This window comes from Anneissia japonica, unplaced genomic scaffold, assembly GCF_011630105.1.
Source record: "Anneissia japonica isolate Jap-2015-1 unplaced genomic scaffold, ASM1163010v1 scaffold287785_len535756_cov143, whole genome shotgun sequence".
Lineage (NCBI taxonomy): Eukaryota > Metazoa > Echinodermata > Crinoidea > Comatulida > Comatulidae > Anneissia > Anneissia japonica.
Genome location: NW_022696924.1, coordinates 344,333 through 354,470, shown reverse-complemented (window position 1 = coordinate 354,470; position 10,138 = coordinate 344,333).

Below are 10,138 nucleotides of genomic sequence, written 5' to 3'. Positions count from 1 at the left end.
ATAAAGCAAGAAACAAAGAGTATGCAATGTAACCATCTAATTTATTTTCACATCCTCATTCTTGAAAGTGAAATTCTATATTTTGGAAATTTTGCAAGAAATCTGTCAACCACGCTGTCATGGTCGAGGTTGCTTCACCTATCACGATGTATTCCAACCATAATGAGGCTATCTAAATGAGCATTTGTCATAACAGAATGCAAATTATTTTAATTAATCTCATTGAATTATTATTATTATTATTATTATTATTATTATTATTTTTATTGTTGTTGTGATGATGTTAACACAAACAATATGGTGGCTAAATGAATATTACATGTAAATATTTTTTTTTGTTTGTTTGTTTGTTCCCTGACAAAATTTATCGTATTTATCTATAGCCCCCAGCCCCCCTCCTCTGGCGCCACCACTGCCCTGAAAGTGCCTAAAAACCTCAAATTTCGCTCGCTTCGCCCGCATTTCTTGTTAACATGGGCCAACTTCCCCTAAAAATTGCACATTTTTAGGGAGTTTTGATCAATTCCAACGAAATTAGAATTAAAAACACCGGGGACACGGGAAAAATATCCATCTTTGGAAAATCTTTCCCCACCTCTTGACAAATGCATCCTCTGAAAGTGCCTAAAATTCTCAAATTCTTTGCACGCATTTCTTGTTATGGTAGGCCAATTTCTATAAATTGCACATTTTAGGGAGTTTTCATCAATTCCGACGAAATTAGAATTTCTAAAAACACAAAAATATTTTGCGTTTTTAGGGCTTTTTTAGGTTTATTCTTTTAAGTTATTTAAACACATAATAGTCCCAAACTCGAGAAAGACAAATTTAAGATAGATTGTTTTGACCTAAATGAAGGGCCTCATGTATTGATGGTGAAAGAATATGTTTGTAATAAATAAAACCATGATGAAAATGCTTATATTTAGTTTCAGACACACGTGTGTGGCCTATATTATAAATAAGATAAGCCCTATGTCGTATTGTTTTCTATATGGGGAGTGGCGTGGGGTGGGTATGGTAAATTACTAACCGGGAAAATAAATACCAACTCTGACCCAAGACGCCTGTTACGCGCCTGGTGTTAGCGCCAATGTGTGCCCTTGTGCGGACAGGGGATGTGCCCCCCTCTGAAGCTGGAAACCTTGGTTTTGCAAAATAAATTGATGCAATTTGCTATTATAGGCCTAATCAATAAATTCCTCATCAACCGATATAACCTTAAAAACATTCTTGGAATTGACATAAAATTACTGATGTCGTACAAACCCTTCAGTGTGAAATGTGGCTCTCTTTGCAAGCACATCTAACATTTAAGAAAAGAAGAGCTTAGATTGGTACCAGATAAAATAATTTTGTTATCAACATTAATACATTATGCTAATTTTCATCTTTGTAAGCGCATAAGACATTTCAAATTATTTCTGTGACAGTCTTTTGGAGTGTGTAAAGCTCCATTTTATCCCATACATAGTCAAAATATTGGGGGGGATGATACAATGGACCATTCCCCTTGTCAAATATTGGGGGATATATCCCCCATCCCCCCTGGATCTATGCCTATGCTGACTGAATATTCTTAAATCTATACCAAGAGAACAGATTGATTATGTGGAATAAACAATAAAAGAGTTACGATTGAGAACTCAAGTGTTCTTCAATTATACTTTTAAATTTATCATATTCAGTAACTTGACAGTGCCATTTCTTGACATCATCATTTGTTGGTATATGTATCGTACTGTACATCCAGTGGGTTAAATGACCGTATCGTTAATTAAAAGACGGATTCCACGACTGGGAACCAGTAGTGGTCGTGTGATAGGCTTATATATTGGGTATAACTGAAAGTGCCATCAGTGTGAAAATATAGGAAAAGGTAATGTTGTAGTTGTAAAAGCAACCGCCCACTGTTAATGAAAGACAATACGATTGCTCTTTGCATTTTGGGCTTTGGAAATGATGTGATACTTTGTAAACCTTTAGCTAACCTAGAAGTCGTACCATGTGTCATTCGCAGTGAGTGGATTGAAGACTGTCATGCATACCTATACAGGTTATGGATATGCAGGGGCCTAGACCTAACATTTCTTGAAAAATCTTAATATTTCTGGCCAGTATATTTTGGAGTATTAGCAAACCATTATGGCAATATTCTAAAGTTCAATTTCCAATCAATTTGGTATAGCTTACTGGCATTCCAACTAATATTATTCAACATAACTATGTGCCTTACAGCTTAGTGCCTGTTCCTATAACCAACTGTCACTGCCACTGTCTGTTTACAATTTATACCCACATATATACAGTAGGTCACTTGACCAACTTAGCGGAATGTGTGTTGACATCATTATTTGTTGGTACTGTATTGTATATGTATAATACATCTAGTGGGTTTATTACCATTACATCATGTGTTGACATCATCATTTGTTGGTACTTTATAACCGAAAGGTCCACTGATAATCTCAGATAAGAAAGTATAATACATTCTCCAAGTATTGAAATGCACGCCATCATGTTGAGATTCAATATATTGAATCTTATCATGATGGTGTGCGTTTCAATACTAGGGAGTATGTATTATACTTTCCTATTTGGTACTATATATGTATAGTACATTCTGGTTGGTTTTGTAGATGACCCTCCATTACATCATGTGTTGTTACTGTATAATATTTATTTGGACTTGCACTTTTACATCAGTGGAACACTTTGGAAAACAAAGGTGCATCCGAAACACAAAATTTAAAGACAAATGATTACATACAGTATGTATACATTCTAGTGGGTTTTGTAGATGACCTTACCATTACATCGTAGCCCTTCACAGAATTGGGTGATTAGACTGTCTACATATTATTTTCCCTGATAACTAATATTAATGAGGGTCACTAAAATCATGATGTCAACACATGGAACTGGCACATTATCATAAACATGCATAGAAACGAGTAATTAGGATGTTTGTAGTTTCATTTTGATCAATTTTTTTTGGAAAGATTAATGGTGGTCATAGAGCTATTATAAAAACTGTAGTGCCAACTAGGCAACGAAGCAATGCGGAGTTGTGTATGTATACTCAACACAATGGCCACCATAGGAAAAGCGCCACCTTCAGGCTTGGTATACTCTCTTGCTCTATGTGCCATATCAGGTACCGTTGACGACCATGGAATGCCAAGTTTTCCTTTCCTTTGCCATTCTCAATTAATATTATCTACACCTGTCAAGGCAGAAATTCCTTGAAGAAATGTTACTCTGTTGTGCACTCTTATCTTTTCTTCCATCAACCCTCCCCATGAGAAATAAATAATCCAATTCCCCTTCCTCATATACAGTAGTGGCCTAACCCCCTTCCTCATATACAGTAGTGGCCTAATCCCCTTCCTCATATACAGTAGTGGCCTAATCCCCTTCCTCATATAGTGGCCTAAGAAATTGAGTTGTGCCCATAAATAGTTATATTTCATCAATCATCATCATTAATAATGTCACGTTATTAAACTAACCTATCCAAAAAGAGGCCAAGTGGCGTATCTGATTGAAGTTAAGGAATGAAAATCGAAATCATGCTTGTGGGTAACTTAGCGGCAGTATTCAGAACTTCTACCATATGTTAAATTGATGGCGCCATTGAAAATGATGCTTAGGCGTACTTCAATTGGCTGAATCTACAGCTGCCATCTTGTTGAGTAGTGATACACAGCTCTGCTATTTGGAACATCGAATACAGTGGAGTTAGTGCTCTAGTATTCTTATGGTGGCTCATTGAAATCATGATGTTACCATGTGGAAAGTGCCACATTAAAACTAAACCTCCATCACTGGAAACTGTTTTATTAATTGTAACCAATGTAACGATTTGTTTTAGGAATGAAAGAGTTGGAGTATTCAATCATATGTAAGCAATATACTGTATTATCTTAAGACAACTATTCACTTCTGCAGTATATTATAATTTGATGTGAATGTGAATAGTGTTTGTGACTAAAGTATTAAAAAATGTTTGTTCATAGGTTTAATCATTTAGTTTATTTTACCTATTGCAGAAGAATCTCTTTCAAGTTTACCAGATACCCTATATTAACAGTTGCCTAGAAATTCTTGCCAAGTTGCAGTTGATTGACCTAGTCAATACAAGGTAACAATTGTTAAAAAAGACACTAATGATAGCCTACCTGGTGTTTGGGTGAAAAGGATTTTTAAAAAAATAGAAGCATTTTTAGCTACATGTATATTAGTGGCACCTGTATTAACATGTTATGATATTTACAATATGCCAGTTAGTTGCTAGTAAGCAGTCAGTGTAAGACATACCTGTAGCATCACAGAATTAATACATTTCTTAAAGTATATAGTACAGTATAAAGACGAAATGGGGCTCACGATAAATTGTCCTGTTAATGCATAGGACAGTCACTTTGAAGTTGAACATTTACTATTATTTCCAGAGAAAAGAGAAAAAAGTAACGATAAACTAAAAACATGGTGAATGATACACTTTATTACTTTGTGGAAGTTTTGATAATTAAATGTACAAATATAAATGGCACTTGAATCAGAAATGAAAATTGGAATATGGGTCATTTGTGGTCATTGGTGTTGCTATAAACACCATCTCATTTAATCGAGCCCTCACTTAACCTTCAAGCACTTTCATAATTTCCAACCACCCCCTTTTGCATACTTCTATACATGCCAGTAAGTGCAGCACCTTTTATTATTATTGGTGATCCGCTCCGTTAGCGGATCATTGTCAGAGATCTTTTTTTTTTTCTCATTTCTTGTTAGCACGATATCTAAAAATTGGCACGAGATTCATACATGCACGCTTCAACAAACAATTAGCTTGGCCTGGAATAGTCACAATAAGGTTTTTTCAAAGTGCGCAGTTATGCGTGACGTCATCTACGCGCAATTTTGCGTTTTTACATTATCGATCATATCAGCCTAACCAATTGCCATTTCGAAATCGTATTAAGTGAGCATTAACTTCAAGTCAATGTTAAATGTAATTTACCTTAATTTTACGCGTGTGCGTCATAACGCGTGCATGCGCATGCGTCAAACTTTTAAAATGCTCGAAATCACATTTAGATTAAATTAGAGCACGTTTCAGGCCATTTTTAGCATTTCAAAATTTTTTTTAATTTACCACTACGTGTGTGCATTTTTACGCGCGCAGCACGTATGGAACCTAGAAATTAATTTTTTTTGTCCCATTTTGGGTTCCTGACATTGTTTTGACAAGTTTCCAATCTTTTCAATCACTCCATGGCCAATAACAATGTCGTACGCATGCATCAAACATAGTGACATTTGTGCCGATATACAGTGAAATTTTGCTAAAATCAGGCCTAATTTTAAACAGTTAAAGCTCTTTGGGATGAAAGGTGACCCCAAATTTTTATTACATATTCTGAAAGCACATGAGTTGTAAATATGATTTTATAGGACATAATGGCTGATCGGACATTATGACGTCATCATATTGCCATCTGAATTCAACAAACTGAATATTATCGATGACCTCATTTTAGCAAATGCGCATTTGAGCGTATCTCGCTTATTCTTGATCGATTGTCTTCCAACTTTGAGTATGTTGTAGCTGAGGTAATTCTCTTTCATATTTGTGGCATTTTTTTACATTTTGATGATGTCATCATGGTCAAAATATAGGGTTTTGCTTACCCCCTCATCTTTCTTTCGTCCAGCCTTTGATGACCCCATAATCACCTTAATCAGTCGTGATTTCTGAATCATATTTAGTGGGTATAAACTTCAGGTCATGGTTAAATGTTATGTACATTATATTTTTGTGCACGCGTAATAACACGAGCGTTCGCGTGCGTCAAAATTAATATATGCTTTATATCATGTCTTTTTTAAAATCAGTTATAGCTCCTTAGGATGAAAGGTGACCCCTAACTCATGAGCTGTAGATATGATTTTATATATCATAATAGCTGATCGGATATTGTGACGTCATCATTTTGCCATCTGAATTAAAAAACAAGAAAAAAATTATATTTCTTTTCTCAAAACGTTGATGTCGTCATATCATCTTAACCATTCGTTACTTCTGAATAATATTAAATGGGCTTATACTTCGTGCGTCAAATATTACATCTGCTTATAATTATGCCTATTTATAATCAAATATAGCTCCTTAGGATGAAAGGTGACCCCCAATTTTTATTACATATTCTGAAAGCACATGAGCTGTAGATATGATTTTATATATCATAATAACTGATCGGACATTGTGATGTCATCATATTGCCATCTGAATTTTTTTTAAAGAAAAAAAATTATATATGATAAATATTATGAATGATAATTACTCCCTCACCAACAGGCGTTTGTCAATGAAAGTTATACATATATATCTCATATCAGGAGACAACATTCTGTGACATTAACATGCGCACATGTGTCATGACGTGCACGTACGCATGAGTAAATCTTTTAAAATACCCCAAATTAAATAAAAAAAAACTTAATTAGCGTATATTTAAGCTATTTTCAGCATCTAAATATTGTTCCCTACTTGCGCGCCTTTTCACTCACGCATTATATTGCCATCCGAATGCAATTAAACTAAATTTTATGACGTCATTTTAGAAAATACGCATTTGAGCGTATCTCGCTTATCCTTGGTCGATCGTCTTCCACCTGCGAGTGTGTTATAGCTGAGACAATTCTCTTTCGGAAGTGTCCTTTTATTTTTCATTTTGATGACGCCAGCATGGTAAAAAAGAATGAATTTTCGGAGCCTTCTCATCTTTCTTTCTTAAAAAGATGTAAAAAATCTAAAATTGAGGGCGGCAGACTGTATTTCTTCGCTATCACACTAATATATAATTCATAAAAGGAAAACTCGACGTGTGGTATTACCAACCAACAGGAGGTTTTAAATCACACTTAAACAAGGTTCAATTTCGTGTTTTTACTTTCCACGCGCACGTTCGCAAAAATTTTAACAATCTTAATATCACTTTTTATATAATAAAGCACGTTTCATGTCGATTTTATCATTCCAAAATTGTCCGTGATTGAACTGTGCGCTCATTTTCACGCGTACATCACGTACTGAATCTAGAAATTACGTTTTGGCTCCTGAGACTGTTTTCACAAATTTCCGTTATTTTTTAGTCATTTTATGGCCAATAACAATGTAGTACGCGCATACCAAACATACGAATCCGTGCTTGCGTCTTTGGCGACATACAGGGGAAATATGCTAATTCATGCCTATCTTTAATCAGTATAGCTCATTAGGATTTTATTATTAGCACTATCCTGGCGGTAACTTGTGTCTGATATTTTAGAAAAAGTGTTTGCTGCCCTCTCTAGTTATTGTCAGAGATCTTTTTTTTCCCCATTTCTTGTTAGCACGATATCTAAAAATTGTAATTTACCATAATTTTACGCATGCGTGTCATAACGCGCGCGTACGCGTGCGTCAAACTTTTAAAATGCTCGAAATCACATTTAGATTAGGGAGCCTCGCAAAATAAAGCAACGCGTATACGAGTGGACCACGCGATGCGATTAAAGGCAGTTTAATCCCATAGTTGGCCACGCGTTGGGATTATTTTCCTGGGCTACTCCACTTCGTAGTTTACAAAAATAACCATTCTTTTTATATAATGAATATTGTGTTATTTCCACAAGTGTTACGAGAGAAATTACTGTAGCAGATAGGCCTACTTCTGTCTCTTATACACGTTATCACTGGGCGCCGTACAAAGGGTACGGCTATGCATAACGGCCCACAGCAATGACCCCTAATAGTCAATTCCATAGCAGCAGAACCGTGGGATTGTTCCTATAAATAGTTCTAGAAGAAGCAGGCATACTGGCATTAAATTGCGTTTATCCTGTCACTACGAATGTATTCCTCCATGCTCATGGCAACAACATGAGTTTGGCCTGGTTTACACTGGGCGGCGTAAAAAGGGTTAGCTGCATAACTCGGCAGGCAGTCCTCTCCAGAATTGTGTTTTTCTTTTGCAGCACAATTGTAAAATAAATTCATTTTATATTTTTGTTGTTTTATGGTGGTCAGTAATATACCTGTCTCTTATACACATCTAGATGTGTATAAGGCCTGATTATAATACAGTATAAAAGTGTATAGGAAATTTCAGTGGGTTTCGAGTCTTGGTATTCGACATTTCGGTTTTAAATTTTACAGAATAACTCAATAACAAATGACAGGATATAGTATTAAAACTAATTCATAATAATGAATGAAACTTATGACAAAACATAGAAAAGAGACTTTTTAAATTACAGTACATCAAAATCACGAGATAAACCGACGCAAACAAGTAGAACATAAACGTCGGAAAACAAACCCTAATTCGCGAAATGGAATCGTCCAACATTTTTGATCAGTATCTTGAACCACTCGTCGGCAACGCGAAGAGATTTTAATCCCCAACCACGCGTTGTAGACTGGTATACGCGTTGCTTTATTTTGCGAGGCTCCCTTAAATTAGAGCACGTTTCAGGCAATTTTGAGCATTTCAAAATTTTTAAAAATTTACCACTACGCGTGCGCTTTTTTACGCGCGCAGCAAGTATGGAAGCTAGAAATCAATTTTTTTTTTGGTCACATTTTGGGTTCCTGACATTGTTTTGACCATATGGCCATCTGAAGTTTAAAAAAAATGAATTTTTATATATGATAAATATTATGAATTATCATTACTCCTTCACCAACAGGCATTTGTCAATGAAAGTTGATACATATATATCTCATGTCAGGAGACAACAGTGACATTAAGATGCGCACGTGCGTCATGAGGTGTGCATACGCATGAGTAAATCTTTTAAAATGCTCCAAATTCTTTTTTAACAAACTAAATTAGCGTATTTTGCCATTATCAGCATTTAAATTTTGTTCAATCCGCACCGCGCACACTTCCTCGTGGGTCAAAGTTCGGCGGATCACCTAACTCGTCCTCAGTGACGAGTTCAAATTTAGTTATTATTATTATTATTATTATTATTATTATTATTATTATTATTATTATATTATTATTATTCGCAACTAAAAACAGTTGAATTCTACATACATAAAAATAATGTCTTGAAAGTTAAAAATATTTAAACATAGACAAAAAAATGACAGAAAAAATATGTACAGTTTGGTAAACACAATACACTTAAATATATACAGAACTAGCATATACAAACATAAATATTTAGTACACAAGTTATTGATTTACCGAAATTGAAAATAAAAAACTATGGAATTACAGTACAGTATCTCTTTAGATGCATACAGGGGTGGCGCCAGGATTTGCTCGACGGGGGGGGGGCCAATGCCCCGACGAGGGGTCAGATTTCCCAGACGAAAGCAAAGTGGGCGTGGTCGAGCTTCGGTTAAAAGGTTTCGAAAGTGGTCCTGGGGGAGAAGCCCCTGGAAATTTTGACAATTTAGGGGTTTCAAAGGCTTATTTAATCGATTTTATAGTCTACTAATATGTAAAAAATACATATAATTTTTTTTTCTCCCAGACGAATTGTGCTTTTTCTCCCGAACGAGGGGGGGGGGGCAGCTCTCCCCGACGGGATGGCTCTGGGTCCCCCCCTCCCCGCTGGTGCCACCCCTGGATGCATAAATAATAGGCCTACTACTACCAGAACACTGAGAATTCCATTAGAAATTTAGCACAGTTTTGGCTGGGTTTTCCCTTCTTTGTTCTTTCTCATCACTGATGACTTGAATGAGTTTTGCCGCCTATTCTTTGTTGAGCAAGTGAGCCATCAATCTGTTGGCTTTCAGTATAATATTATAATTCAAAGCTGCTGTTATAATGTGCCTGTAATTCGAAACACATCATTAAGCATTAATTAAAGAGTAAATTTTCCATTTACTACTGAAATTTTGTAGACTATGGGTGTTTCCACTGAAAATCGAGATAGAAACGGTTCTCTTATCATTTGTTTGTAATGGACTTTTCCTCTAAGCCCCACCCCTTCGATATGGGACAACAAATGCAGGAGCAGAAAGATTGTATCAGATGGTATTTCTTCCATCTTAGGACCACTGCGCATGCATTTGTAGGACAAGTATGTATTCCTGGCCCTTTTCTGATTGGCCAGTTGTTAAATTTGATTG